We start from the raw sequence: 14846 nt of genomic DNA on the forward strand, positions 1-14846 counted from the left end.
AGCAAGGACAAGAACATTCTTGTTAAAGCAGATCCAGAACCTGAAAGGACTCTGAAGAAAAAATTAAGAGAAGCTAAAATACAACAATCCAGAGATAACCTTTCAGAAATTTTCGAACAAGAAAAGGATATGGCAGCCGAAAATAATAATAATGCAAGGAAGATGCTTGGTGACTTTACTGCACCTAATTCCAATTTACATAGAAGAAGCATCTCCATTCCTGCCATTGGAGCAAACAACTTTGAGCTGAAACCTCAATTAGTTTCTCTGATGCAGCAGAACTGCAAGTTTTATGGACTTCCATCTGAAGATCCTTTTCAGTTCTTAACTGAATTCTTGCAGATAGTGATACTGTTAAGACTAATGGAGTAGATCCTGAAGTCTACAGGCTCATGCTTTTCCCTTTTGCTGTAAGAGACAGAGCTAGATTATGGTTGGATTCTCAACCCAAAGATAGCCTGAACTCTTGGGATAAGCTGGTCACGGCTTTCTTAGCCAAGTACTTTCCTCCTCAAAAGCTGAGCAAGCTTAGAGCTGATGTTCAAACCTTCAGACAGAAAGAAGGTGAATCCCTCTATGAAGCTTGGGAAAGATACAAACAGTTGACCAAAAAGTGTCCTTCTGACATGCTTTCAGAATGGACCATCCTGGATATATTCTATGATGGTTTATCTGAGCTATCAAAAATGTCACTGGACACTTCTGCAGGTGGATCCATTCACCTAAAGAAAACGCCTGCAGAAGCTCAAGAACTCATTGACATGGTTGCTAATAACCAGTTCATGTACACTTCTGAAAGAAATCCTGTGAGTAATGGGACGCCTATGAAGAAGGGAGTTCTTGAGATTGATACTCTGAATGCCATATTGGCTCAGAATAAAATATTGACTCAGCAAGTCAATATGATCTCTCAGAGTCTGCATGGAATGCAAGCTGCATCCAACAGTACTCAAGAGGCTTCTTATGCAGAAGAAGCTTATGATCCTGAAAACCCTGCAATAGCAGAGGTGAATTACTTAGGTGAACCTTATGGAAACACCTATAAGTCATCATGGAGATATCATCCAAATTTCTCATGGAAGGATCAAAGGCATCAACAAGGCTTTAATAATGGTGGAAGAAACAGGTTTAGCAATAGCAAGCCTTTTCCATCATCCACTCAGCAACAGACAGAGAGCTCTGAACAAAATACTTCTAATTTAGCAAATTTAGTCTCTGATCTATCTAAGGCCACTGTGAGTTTCATGAATGAAACAAGGTCTTCCATTAGAAATTTGGAAGCACAAGTGGGCCAGCTGAGTAAAAGGATCACTGAAATCCCTCCCAGTACTCTCCCAAGCAATACAGAAGAGAACCCAAAAGGAGAGTGCAAGGCCATTGACATAAGCACCATGGCCGAACCTACAAGGGGAGTGGAGGACGCAAATCCTAAGGAGGAAGACCTCCTGGGACGTCCAGTGATCAATAAGGAGCTTCCCTCTGAGGAACCAAAGGACTCTGAGGCTCATCTAGAGACCATAGAGATTCCATTAAGCCTCCTTATGCCCTTCATGAGCTCAGATGAGTATTCCTCTTCTGAAGAGAATGAGGATGTTACTGAAGAGCAAACTACCAAGTTTCTTGGTGCAATCATGAAGCTGAATGCCAAATTTTTTGGCATTGATACTTGGGAAGTTGAACCTCCCTTGTTCATCAATGAACTAAGTGATCTGGATCAACTGACATTGCCTCAGAAGAGACAGGATCCTGGAAAGTTCATAATACCCTGTACCATAGGCACCATGATCTTTAAGGCTCTGTGTGACCTTGGTTCAGGAATAAACCTCATGCCCCTCTCTGTAATAAAGAAACTGGGAATCTATGGGGTGCAAGCTGCTAGAATCTCATTAGAGATGGCAGATAATTCAGGAAAACAGGCTTATGGACAAGTAGAGGACGTGTTGGTAAAGGTTGAAGGCCTTTACATCCCTGCTGATTTCATAGTCCTGGATACTGGAAAGGAAGAGGATGAATCCATCATCCTAGGAAGACCTTTCCTAGCCACAGCAAGAGCTGTGATTGATGTTGACAGAGGTGAAATAGTCCTTCAATGGAATAAAGACTCCCTTGTGTTTAAAACTCAAGGATCTCCCTCTGCAACCATGGAGAGGAAGCAGAAAAAGCTTCTCTTAAAGCAGAGTCAACCAGAGCCCCCACAGTCAAACTCTAAGTTTGGTGTTGGGAGGCCACAACCAAACTCTAAGTTTGGTGTTGAACTCCCATATCCAAACTCTAAGTTTGGTGTTGGAGAGTCTCAACAAAGCTCTGCACATCTGTGAGGCTCCATGAGAGCCCATTGTCAAGCTATTGACATTAAAGAAGCGCTTGTTGGGAGGCAACCCAATTTTTATTTATCTAACTATATTTTTTTTAATTATATGTCTTTATAGGTTCATGATCATGTGGAGTCACAAAATAAATATAAAAATTGAAAACGGAATCAAAAATAGCAAAAGAAAAATCACACCCTGGAGGAGCATCTGTCTGGCATTCAGCGCCAGAACAGAGCATGGTTCTGGCGTTGAACGCCCAAAATGGGCAGCTTCTAGGCGCTGAACGCCAGAACAGGCATGGTTCTGGCGTTCAACGCCAGAAATGGCACACAAATGGGCGTTGAACGCCCAAAATGGCCACCAACCTGGCGCTGAACGCCCAGAGTTGGGTGCAAAGGCATTTTTACATGCCTAATGGGTGCAGGGATGTAAATCCTTGAACACCTCAGGATCTGTGGATCCCATAGGATCCACTCAGGATCTGTGGACCCCACAGGATCCACTCAGGATCTGTGGACCCCATAGGATCCACTCAGGATCTGTGGACCTCACAGGATCCCCACCTACCTCCACTCACTTCTTCTCACCACACTCTTTCACACAACCCCATAAACACTCTTCCCCAAAAACCCTTCACCAATTACCTCAAACTCTCTTCCCCATCACCTCATCACCACTCCCATCCATCCACTCTTCCCCATAAACCTACCTCATAAACTCCACCTACCTTCAAAATTCAAAACCAATTTCCCACCCATATGGCCGAACCTTAACCCCCCTCCCTTCCCTATATAAAGCCCTCCATTCTTCATCAAATTCACACAACACACCCCTCTACACCCTTCTTGGCCGAACCACATCTCCCTCTCCCTCTCTATATTTCTTCTTCTTCTTCTTCTATTCTTTTGTTTATTGCTCGAGGGCGAGCAATATTCTAAGTTTGGTGTGGTAAAAGCATAAGCTTTTTGTTTTTCCATTACCATTGATGGCACCTAAGACCGGAGAATCCTCTAGAAAGGGGAAGGGGAAGATAAAAACTTCCACCTCCGAGTCATGGAAGATGAAAAGGTTCATCTCCAAAGCCCATCAAGACCACTTCTATGATGTTGTGGCCAAGAAGAAGGTGATCCCCGAGGTCCCTTTCAAACTCAAAAGAAATGAGTATCCGGAGATCCGACATGAAATTCAAAGAAGAGGTTGGGAAGTTCTAACAAATCCCATCCAACAAGTCGGCATCCTAATGGTTCAAGAGTTCTATGCTAATGCATGGATCACCAAGAACCATGATCAAAGTAAGAACCCGGATCCAAAGAACTATGTTACAATGGTTCGGGGGAAATACTTAGATTTTAGTCCGGAGAATGTGAGGTTGGCGTTTAACTTGCCCATGATGCAAGGAGATGAACGCCCCTACACTAGAAGGGTCAACTTTAATCAAAGGTTGGACCAAGTCCTTATGGACATATGCGTAGAAGGAGCTCAATGGAAGATTGACTCCAAAAGCAAGCCGGTTCAACTAAGAAGATTGGACCTCAATCCTGTAGCTAGAGGATGGTTGGAGTTCATTCAATGCTCAATCATTCCCACTAGCAACCGGTCTGAAGTTACTATAGACCGGGCCATCATGATCCATAGCATCATGATTGGAGAAGAGGTGGAAGTTCATGAGATTATACCTCAAGAACTCTACAAGGTGGCTGACAAGTCCTCCACCATGGCAAGGTTAGCCTTTCCTCACCTCATTTGCCACCTATGCAATTCAGCTGGAATTGACATAGAGGGAGATATCCTCATTAAAGAGGGCAAGCCCATCACTAAGAAAAAGATGGAGCAAGCAAGAGAGCCCATTCATGGAGCTCAAGAGGCGTATGAAGCTCATCACCATGAGATCCCGGAAATGCCTCAAATGCACTTTCCTCCACAAAACTACTGAGAGCAAATCAACACCTCCCTAGGAGAATTGAGTTCCAATATGGGACAACTAAGGGTGGAACATCAAGAGCACTCCATCATGCTTCATGAAATAAGAGAAGATCAAAAAGCAATGAGGGAGGAGCAACAAAGACAAGGAAGAGACATAGAAGAGCTCAAGGACATCATTGGTTCCTCAAGAAGGAAACGCCACCATCACTAAGGTGGATTCATTCCTTGTTCTTACTTTCTCTGTTTTTCGTTTTCTATTTTATGTGCTTATCTATGTTTGTGTCTTCATTACATGATCATTAGTAGTTAGTAACTTTGTCTTAAAGTTATAAATGTCCTATGAATCCATCACCTCTCTTAAATGAAAAATGTTTTAATTCAAAAGAACAAGAAGTACATGAGTTTCGAATTTATCCTTGAACTTAGCCTAATTATATTGATGTGGTGACAATGCTTCTTGTTTTCTGAATGTATGCTTGAACAGTGCATATGTCTTTTGAAGTTGTTGTTTAAGAATGTTAAATATGTTGGCTCTTGAAAGAATGATGACTAGGAGAATGTTATTTGATAATCTGAAAAATCATAAAAATGATTCTTGAAGCAAGAAAAAGCAGCAAAGAATAAAGCTTGCAGAAAAAAAAAATAGGCGAAAAAAAAAATAGAAAGAAAAAGCAAGCAGAAAAAAAGCCAAAAGCTCTTAAAACCAAGAGGCAAGAGCAAAAAGCCAATAACCCTTAAAACCAAAAGGCAAGGGAAAATAAAAAGGATCCCAAGGCTTTGAGCATCAGTGGATAGGAGGGCCTAAAGGAATAAAATCCTGGTCTAAGCGGCTAAACCAAGCTGTCCCTAACCATGTGCTTGTGGCGTGTAGGTGTCAAGTGAAAACTTGAGACTGCGCGGTTAAAGTCAAGGTCCAAAGCAAAAAAAAGAGTGTGCTTAAGAACCCTGGACACCTCTAATTGGGGACTTTAGCAAAGCTGAGTCACAATCTGAAAAGGTTCACCCAATTATGTGTCTGTGGCATTTATGTATCCGGTGGTAATACTGGAAAACAAAGTGCTTAGGGCCACGGCCAAGACTCATAAAGAAGCTGTGTACAAGAATCATCATACTGAACTAGGAGAATCAATAACACTATCTGAATTCTGAGTTCCTATAGATGCCAATCATTCTGAACCTCAATGGATAAAGTGAGATGCCAAAACTATTCAAGAGGCAAAAAGCTATAAGTCCCGCTCATATGATTGAAGCTCTGTTTCACTGATAGTTTGGAATTTATAGTATATTCTCTTCTTTTTATCCTATTTGATTTTCAGTTGCTTGGGGACAAGCAACAATTTAAGTTTGGTGTTGTGATGAGCGGATAATTTATACGCTTTTTGACATTGTTTTTAGTATGTTTTTAGTAGGATCTAGTTACTTTTAGGGATGTTTTCATTAGTTTTTATGTTAAATTCATATTTCTGGACTTTACTATGAGTTTTTGTGTTTTTCTGTGATTTCAGGTATTTTCTGGCTGAAATTGAGGGATTTGAGCAAAAATCAGATTCAGAGGTTGAAAAAGGACTGCTGATGCTGTTGGATTCTGACCTCTCTGCACTCAAACTGGATTTTCTGGAGCTACAGAAATCTAAATGGCGCGCTTCCAATTGCGTTGGAAAGTAGACATCCAGGGCTTTCCAGCAATATATAATAGTCCATACTTTGGCCAAGAATAGATGACGTAAAATGGCGTTCAACGCCAGCTTTCTGCCCAAATCTGGCGTCCAGCGCCAGAAAAGGAGCCAAAACCAGAGTTGAACGCCCAAACTGGCACAAAAGCTGGCGTTCAACTCCAGAAAGGACCTCTACACGTGCAACACTCAAGCCCAGCCCAAGCACGCACCAAGTGGGCTCGGAAGTGGATTTATGCATCAATTACTTACTCATATAAACCCTAGTGACTAGTTTATTATAAATAGGACCTTTCACTATTGTATTAGACGTCTTTTTGACCATCCTGGATCTTTGGATTACCTTATGATCCTTTGATCATGTTTTAGGGGGCTGGCCATCTCGGCCATGCCTGGACCTTTCACTTATGTATTTTTAACGGTAGAGTTTCTACACTCCAGAGATTAAGGTGTGGAGCTCTGCTGTTCCTCAAAGATTAATGCAAAGTACTACTATTTTCTATTCAATTCATCTTATTTCGCTTCTAAGATATCCATTCGCACCCAAGAACGTGATGAAGGTGATGATTATGTGTGACGCTCATCACCATTCTCCCCTATGAACACGTGCGTGACAAACACTTCCGTTCTACATGAAATAAGCTAGAATGAATATCTCTTAGATCTCCTAACCAGAATATTCGTGGCGTAAGCTAGAATGATGGCGGCATTCAAGAGAATCCGGAAAGTCTAAACCTTGTCTGTGGTATTTCGAGTAGGATTCAATGAATGAATGATTGTGACGAGCTCCAAACTCGCGATTGCAGGGCGTTAGTGACAGACGCAAAAGGATAGTAAATCCTATTCCAGCATGATCGAGAACCGACAGATGAATAGCCGTGCCGTGACAGGGTGCGTGAGCATATTATTCACTGAGAGGATAAGATGAAGCCATTGACAAGGGTGATGCCTCCAGACGATTAGCCGTGCCGTGACAGGGCATTGGATCATTTTCCCGAGAGATGACCGAAAGTAGCCATTGACAGTGGTGATGTATCACATAAAGCCAGCCATGGAAAGGAGTAAGACTGATTGGATGAAGATAGCAGGAAAGCAGAGGTTCAGAGGAACGAAAAGCATCTCCATTCGCTTATCTGAAATTCCTACCAATGATTTACATAAGTATTTCTATCCCTATTTTATTATATTAAATTCGAAAACCCATTACTGTTTGATATCTGCCTGACTGAGATTTGCAAGGTGACCATAGCTTGCTTCATACTAACAATCTCCGTGGGATTCGACCCTTACTCACGTAAGGTATTACTTGGACGACCCAGTGCACTTGCTGGTTAGTTGTATCGAAGTTGTGAACCATGGTATTGGCACCATGTTCTTGGTGCCATTGCCAGGGAAAGAAAGAGCCATGAATTTTACATAATTAAAGTGTAATCACGATTACGCGTACCAAGTTGCTCACGTTGCCAGGGATTGTTTGAGCCTGGACATCACAATTTCGTGCACCATTTATCCATATAAAATATTTTCAAGATCTTCTCTGTGTATGTTGTTTGATGAATAAAGATCCCATTTTTTATATGCTCGATGTCCAGGCCGAGACAAAATTTAGTCCTTTCAATATCTTTTATCTCAAACTCTTCTTTCAGAGATTTTATAATTGTTGGAATCTCTTCAGGAGTCCCAATTATATTTAAATCATCAATGTACACAGCAATTATAATGAATCCAGATGCAGATTTCTTTATGAAAACACATGGACAGATATCATCATTCTTGAATCCATTTTTGGCCAGATACTCAGTAAGACGATTATACCATATTCATCCAGATTGCTTTAAACCATATAAAGATCTTTGCAATTTAACTGAGTATAACCCTTGCGAATATTTATTGGATGGTTTAGCTATCTTTAGTCCTTTAGGGACTTTCATATAGATATCCCGATCTAATGAGCCGTATAAATAGGCCGTTACCACATCCATTAAATGCATATGTAGTTTATGATATGCAGATAAACTGACCAAATAACGCAATGTTATCGCATCCACTACAGGAGAATACGTTTCTTTATCATCTATACCGAGTCTCTGTGAAAAATCTTGTGCTACAAGTCGAGCTTTATAGCGTACAACTTCATTTTTCTCATTTTGTTTTCTCACAAATACCCATCGGTATCCAACAGGTTTTACATCTTCTGGTGTACGGACTACAGGTCCAAAGACTTCACGTTTTGCAAGTGAGTCTAATTCAGCCTTCATGGCTTCTTCCCATTTTGGCCAATCATTTCTTTGTCGACATTCTTCGACTGATCTTGGCTCAAGATCCTTACTTTCATGCATGATTTTTAATGCCACATTATATGCAAATATTTCATTGACAATTATCTTATTTCGGTCCCATTTCTCTCCTGTAAAGATATAATTTATCGAGATCTCGTCATTTTCACAATTTTCAGGTACCTGAACGTCTTCTGGTGTTAAAATTATATCAGAATTTTGGACAACTGCAGGTGTCTTTACTATGTCTTTTTCAACAGGAATAGTATTTACCTCCTTTTTCTTTCGAAGATTTTTGTCTTTGGAACTGACAGGCCTGCCACGCTTCTGGCGTGAATTTACTTTAGTAGCTACTTGTCCTACTGGGACATCAATTCGAATTGGGGCATTTTTCGCTGGTATATAAGATTTGGTTATCCTCTTTGTATCGAAAAATGTATCAGGAAATTCATTTGCTATTCTTTGCAAATGTATAATCTTTTGAACTTCTAGTTCACATTGCCCTGATCGAGGATCTAAATGCATCAACGATGATGCATTCCAATTAAGTTCCTTTTCAGGAAGCTTATTCTCTCCCCCTAATGTTAGAAACTTTGATTCATCAAAATAACAATCCGCAAACCGAGCTTTAAATACATCTCCAGTTTGTATCTCAAGATACCTCATTATAGATGGAGAATCATATCCAACATATATCCCCAATTTTCTCTGGGGTCCCATTTTGGTGTGATTAGGTGGTGCAATGGGAACATATATCGTACACCCAAATATTCTTAAATGGGAAACATTTCGCTGCTGGCCAAAAGCTAATTGCATAGGGGAGAATTGATGGTAACTTGTTGGCCTCAACCGAATAAGTGCTGCGGCATGTAAAATAGCATGCCCCCAAATTGAGGTTGGAAGATTTGTTCTCATAAATAAGGGTCTAGCAATTAATTGGAGGCGCTTAATAAGTGATTCTGCTAACCCATTTTGTGTGTGAACATAAGCTACTGGATGTTCAACACTTATTCCATTAGCCATACAATAAGCATCAAAAGCTTGGGAAGTAAATTCACCAGTATTATCAAGACGAATTACTTTGATTGGATTTTCTGAAAATTGTACTTTTAATCGAATAATTTGAGCCAGTAATCTCACAAACGCCAGGTTACGAGAAGACAGTAAGCACACATGAGACCATCTCGAAGATGCGTCTATTAGGACCATAAAATATCTAAAAGATCCACATGGTGGATGAATAGGTCCACATATATCGCCTTGAATCCTTTCTAGGAATTCAGGGGACTCAAATCCAATCTTTAATGGTAATGGCCTTAAAATTAACTTTCCCTGAGAACATGCAACACAACAAAATTCACTAGTTTTAAGAATCTTCTGGTTCTTTAGTGAATGTCCATGGGAGTTTTCAATAATTCTCCGCATCATGGTTGTTCCCGGATGACTCAATCGGTCGTACCAAGTTATGAATTTATTTGGGCTAGTAAACTTCTGGTTTACAGTGGCATGTGATTCAATTGCACTAATCTTGGTATAATATAACCCAGATGAAAGTGATGGCAACTTTTCTAATATAACCTTTTTATTTGAATCATGAGTTGTGATACATAAGTACTCATGACTTCCCTCATTCATAGTCTCAATATGATATCCATTTCGGAAAATATCTTTAAAGCTCAACAAGTTTCTTAGAGACTTGGTAGACAATAGTGCATTATTTATTATGAATTTTCTTCCTCCAGGAATCAAAATTATGGCTCTTCCGGAGCCTTCAATCACATTTCCTGAGCCAATAATAGTATTAACATATTCTTCTTTTTGGCACAAGATTAGTAAAATATATATCACTTTTGAGAATGGTGTGCGAACTTGCACTATCCGCAAGGCATACATCTTCATTACATATCCTTGCCATTTTCTTCAAAGATAAATAATAATAAAAAAATGAGTAGTAATATACGCACAGTTAAATTAAATACTTGATTGAAATTATTTTTCTAAAAAAATACTGTACATAAAAATAATGTCATAGACTAAAATTATTATTATTATTTTTAAAATTTGACACATTTGATGATTTCATAATTCCTAAACATAAACATTAATATTTTATTATTTATATACATCATGAAACTTGAATACATAGAAAATAAAACTTAACAATAAGTTCTTTACATTATTTATTTACATGGATACTTAATAATCCCACATATTAAACTATTCCATCATTGATCAAATGACCAATATTTCCTTCAGGATCCTCAAAAAAATCAGATACATCATAATGAGTAGTGGATTTTTCAACATCATTTGAAACAAAATTTGTTTCTTTTTCTTTGTCATCCATTTTCAAATATGCTTGGTAAAGATCAACTAGGTGCTTTGGGGTACGACAGGTACGTGACCAATAGCCCTTTCCACCACAACGGAAACACTTATCCTCTGCTGATTTATTTTGCCCATAATTTCTTTCTTTATCCCACTTCTGGTGAGATCCTCTCTTGTAAACATAATTCCTTTTCCTTCCATAATTTTTCTTGTTACTAAAGCCTTGCCATTTACCTCTTTTGGGGTAATGATTTCCCGCATTTACTTCAGGAAATGGGGTGGCACCAGTTGGGCGCGCTTCATGATTCCTTAAAAGTAATTCATTGTTGCGTTCAGCAACAAAAAGGTAAGAAATTAACTCAGAATATTTTTTAAATCCTTTTTCTCGATACTGCTGTTGTAGGAGCACATTCGAGGCATGGAAGGTTGAGAAAGTTTTTTCCAACATATCATTATCAGTTATCTTTTTTCCACATAATTTCATTCGTGGGGTGATTCGAAATATTGCAGAATTATATTCATTAATGGATTTAAAATCCTGTAGACGCAAATGCGTCAATTCATATCGGGCTTGAGGAAGTATCACCATTTTTTTATGATTGTACCTTTCTTCAAGGTCTTTCCAAAAATCTGCAAGATCTTTTAATGTGAGATATTCATTTTTCAACCCTTCGTCAAGATGACGACGAAGAAAAATCATTGCTTTGGCTTTATCCTTCTGGGATGCATTATTTTTAGCTTTAATGGTATCTCCAAGATCCATTGAATCAAGATGGATTTCAGCATCTAATATCCATGATAAATAATTGTTTCCAGATATATCAAGAGCATTGAATTCAAGATAAGAGAGCTTCGGCATAATGAAAATTTGTTACCTGAGTCTTCCTAAAAATTTGATCAAAGTCTCGTGCTGATAACGTGTTGTGGAATAAATAAATAAGGAAGATATAATATAAAATAAAGAGGTGTAAATAGAATACTCTAATATTAGTATAATTAACTCAATAATTTATATGCAGTAAAGAAAAAGAGTGAGAGAAAATATTAGTAATGTATAAAGAGAGAGGATAATATTTTTTATTGTTGTGTGTATTGTTCCTTAGGCACTTCTCTATTTATAGGCGAAGGAAGTTTTACATTCTCAACTTCATTAATTCTAGTTTGCATTGAGAAGTTGAGTAATTTAGTATCGAAAACAAAATCAGCTGCCCATATTAATGGGCATCCACTTTGACTATTTTGATCTTATCACAATAGAATCAAAATAAAGAAAACACTTACATTACTAATCCATAAAATCAAACAGAATTTCTAACCTTTAATAGAGGAGCTGTAGTGACTCACGATGAAAATAAACTAAACCTGATGAGATGTTAGATGATGATGGTCGGGATCCGAGGATCCTCCATGATCTCTGTGAACCATGTGTTCACTTATTTACATGCTAAGTTTTATTCTAGAATTCAAATTCAAAAACTAAATCTAATCTTATCTTTAAAAGATAAGATATTTAAAAGGTGAAAACAAGAATTCAAATCTAAACTAAAATTAAATCAAATCTTATTTTTTTATAAAAAGTTAAAGTTAACGAATCATTTAAATCTTAAATTTTTGGTTGAGTTTAGAGCTTCTTAGGAGTGGACATTGGACTTAGCGCTGGGCTTGGGTGATTGACACCTAATTTAAATGCACTTTTAGGCCACTGGAAGTGAAAAAATTACTTGGAGCCGGACTCCGGAATTGGGAGTTGGGCACCCAATGTTTTGAACTTGAATGGCGTTGGGTGCCACCCTGCCAAGTTGGGCACTAGCCCTTGTTTTGTGGTCAAAGGCGCCAGACTTTAATGTTGGGCGCTGGGCTTGATAGATTTGTGTGTTGGATGCTCGGTTTTTTATGGGTTCAACTGGAGACTTCTTTGGTTATTTCTCTTCTCCTTATTTCTTTTAAAAATCCTGAATATACAATAATTCTAAAACAACTCCAAACTTATGATTAGATACGAAAACTTCATAAAAAACATAAGAACTTTGATTTATATCTAAAAAAATTACTAAAAGAAGATATTTAAAAATTACTAAAGATGTCAACGCATCAGATATGGATGAACTTTTGATAGAAAATGCCTTTATGAAATTTCCCATGTATAGATTGTATAATGAGTTAGATGGATTAAGAGCAACAGCAAAGAAATTTCAAGAGTCCAGCGAAGTTCTACAGGAAGAGAAGTCCATTCTAGTTGCTAAGAAATTAACTTTGCTTTTACAGTTGCAAATTATCCAGGAAAGTATGAAGAAGAAACTGGAGATGAATACCTTGTTGGAGAAGTCTCTTTTAGACGTAAAGATTGAACTTTTAGGTACAAAGGCTAAATCAAGTCACTTGGAAGGATTGTGCAAGTTGCTAACTAATGAAAAGAACAATCTTCTAACTGAAAGAAGGGTTCTAGTATCTCAGTTGGAGAGTGTTGAAGCAGGACTAGGTAACCTGCAAAAGAGGTTCACAAATTTGGAAGAGAAGTATTCTGATGTGGAGAAGGACAAAGAAAATGTTGACAGTCAAATAGAAGAACTCCGTGCTTCAATTTTGGTGCAAAACGAAACACACACTATTTAGAAACAATCAAGTGATGCTTGCCTGACAAAATTGGAGAATCTTGTTCATGTACTACAAGAAGAACAGCAATCGGGGAAGATAGAATTTGAAAAAGAACTTGACAAAGCTGTTAATGCTCAGATCGAGATGTTTATCTTGCCAAGTTCTATAGAAGATTTGGAGCAGAACAACTTGACCTTATTAATTGAATGTGAAAAGCATGTTGAGGCATCTAAATTTTCTGATAAAGTTATCTCAGAGTTGGAGAGTGAAAATCTCATGTAATTGATGGAGGTAGAGTTCTTGTTACATGAAATTAGAAAGTTCAAAATGTGTATTCATCAAGTTTGTCGGGCTCTTCATATTGATCTAGATTTTGAGCATGATAAAGGTAACAAGCAAGGGGAAATACTAATATTGCATGTTTTGGGCAGCATTGAGGGCTTGAAAAGTTCTGCTGTGAGAAGCCAAGAGGAGAAGCAGCAGTTGCTTGTTGAGAATTCTGTTCTCAATCTTTACTTTGTCAACATCAGTCTGAGGGAGAAAAATTGGAGTCAGACAAGAAGACACTGAATCAAGAGCTTGAGAACATGAGAGAACAGAATACTATGCTGTAGAAAGACAAGGTTAAACTTCAGGAGATGAACAAGCAACTAAGTTCTGAAGTAGCTAATGGAGAATAAAAAGAGAATACATTGAAGACAAAAGTGGCAGTTCTACATGTGGAGTTGGTAGATTCACAGAGAGCAAATCAAGTTCTTCGGGAAGAAGATAGTAAGTTGCTTGAAGAGAAAAGGTCATTGCTTAAGAGTGTTTTGGACCTAAAAGATGCAATTTCTGTTGCTAAAGATGAGAATAATGTAATTCTTCACGAGATACTAGCTCTAAGCAACCTGAATTTGGTCTATGAGAGGTTTGTCTCTGAGAAAGTCACCGAAAAAAAAACTTTCTGAATGCCTCAGCAATGTTAGCAGTATGAATTGTGATCTTAAGCAGGAGCTTCACAAGCTGAGGAAAATGTTCGAGTTGACAGAAGCAGAGAATGTTTATCTGAACAAGTCAATTGAGAGAATGGACAAAGAGCTGCAGGAAGCCAAAGACACAAGTTTCCATTTAAGTCATCAAATTGAAAACTCAGAAAATCTGGTTAAGAAGAAAGGAGCAGAACTGTTAGAAATGGAGAAAAGGCTAAAGGCATCAGAGACATTAAGCTATTGAGGAGCTGAAGATGGAAAAAGAAGAATCAAGAATGATCAAAGAAGATATGGACAGAAAGATTGTTGAACTTTGAAAAAATTGCATGAATCACAAAAAAGAAATTGAACGCCTTAATGAAACAAATAAAAGCTTTCAGTCTGAGATGAGATTACTACATCTTGAAGTTGAACAGCACAGGTTGAAGGAAGATACACTGAATTCAGAGCTGCTGGATAAAAAAATGAAGTTGAACAATGGGAGGCTCAGGCTACGGCATGCTTTTCTGATCTTCAGATTTCATCCATTTGTGAAGCACTGTTGAAAACTGAAAAGTAAGCTCAATGCAAGAGACTTGGTGACGAAACTGCTGCAAAATGCTCGGTCATTGAAAGAATTGGTTTGCTAGAGAATAAAAGTTGGAGGACTCCAGAGACAGTTATCTGCATATATGCCATCTATAAGCTCTTTAAAAAGATGATTTTGCATCTCTGGACCAATAAAGCTTATGCAGTTATGCTGTAGGCAATAAAGAAGAACAAATTGAC

General features: G+C 38.3%; 1 non-coding gene and 1 pseudogene across 1 annotated transcript; one reads left to right on the plus strand and one right to left on the minus strand.

Annotated features, from left to right (window-relative positions):
- Positions 1–524: 524 nt before the first annotated feature.
- LOC148576104 (small nucleolar RNA R71) lies at positions 525–632 on the minus strand. The gene has a single exon (XR_015903194.1). It is a non-coding gene; the product is annotated as a small nucleolar RNA R71 (small nucleolar RNA).
- Positions 633–12609: 11977 nt separating this feature from the next.
- Positions 12610–14520, plus strand: LOC107604870 (protein NETWORKED 1A pseudogene; annotated as a pseudogene).
- The last annotated feature ends 326 nt before the right edge of the window (positions 14521–14846 follow it).

The sequence above is a fragment of the Arachis ipaensis genome, chromosome B1 (genome assembly GCF_059453495.1).
Source record: "Arachis ipaensis isolate K30076 ecotype BB chromosome B1, ASM5945349v1, whole genome shotgun sequence".
NCBI lineage: Eukaryota > Viridiplantae > Streptophyta > Magnoliopsida > Fabales > Fabaceae > Arachis > Arachis ipaensis.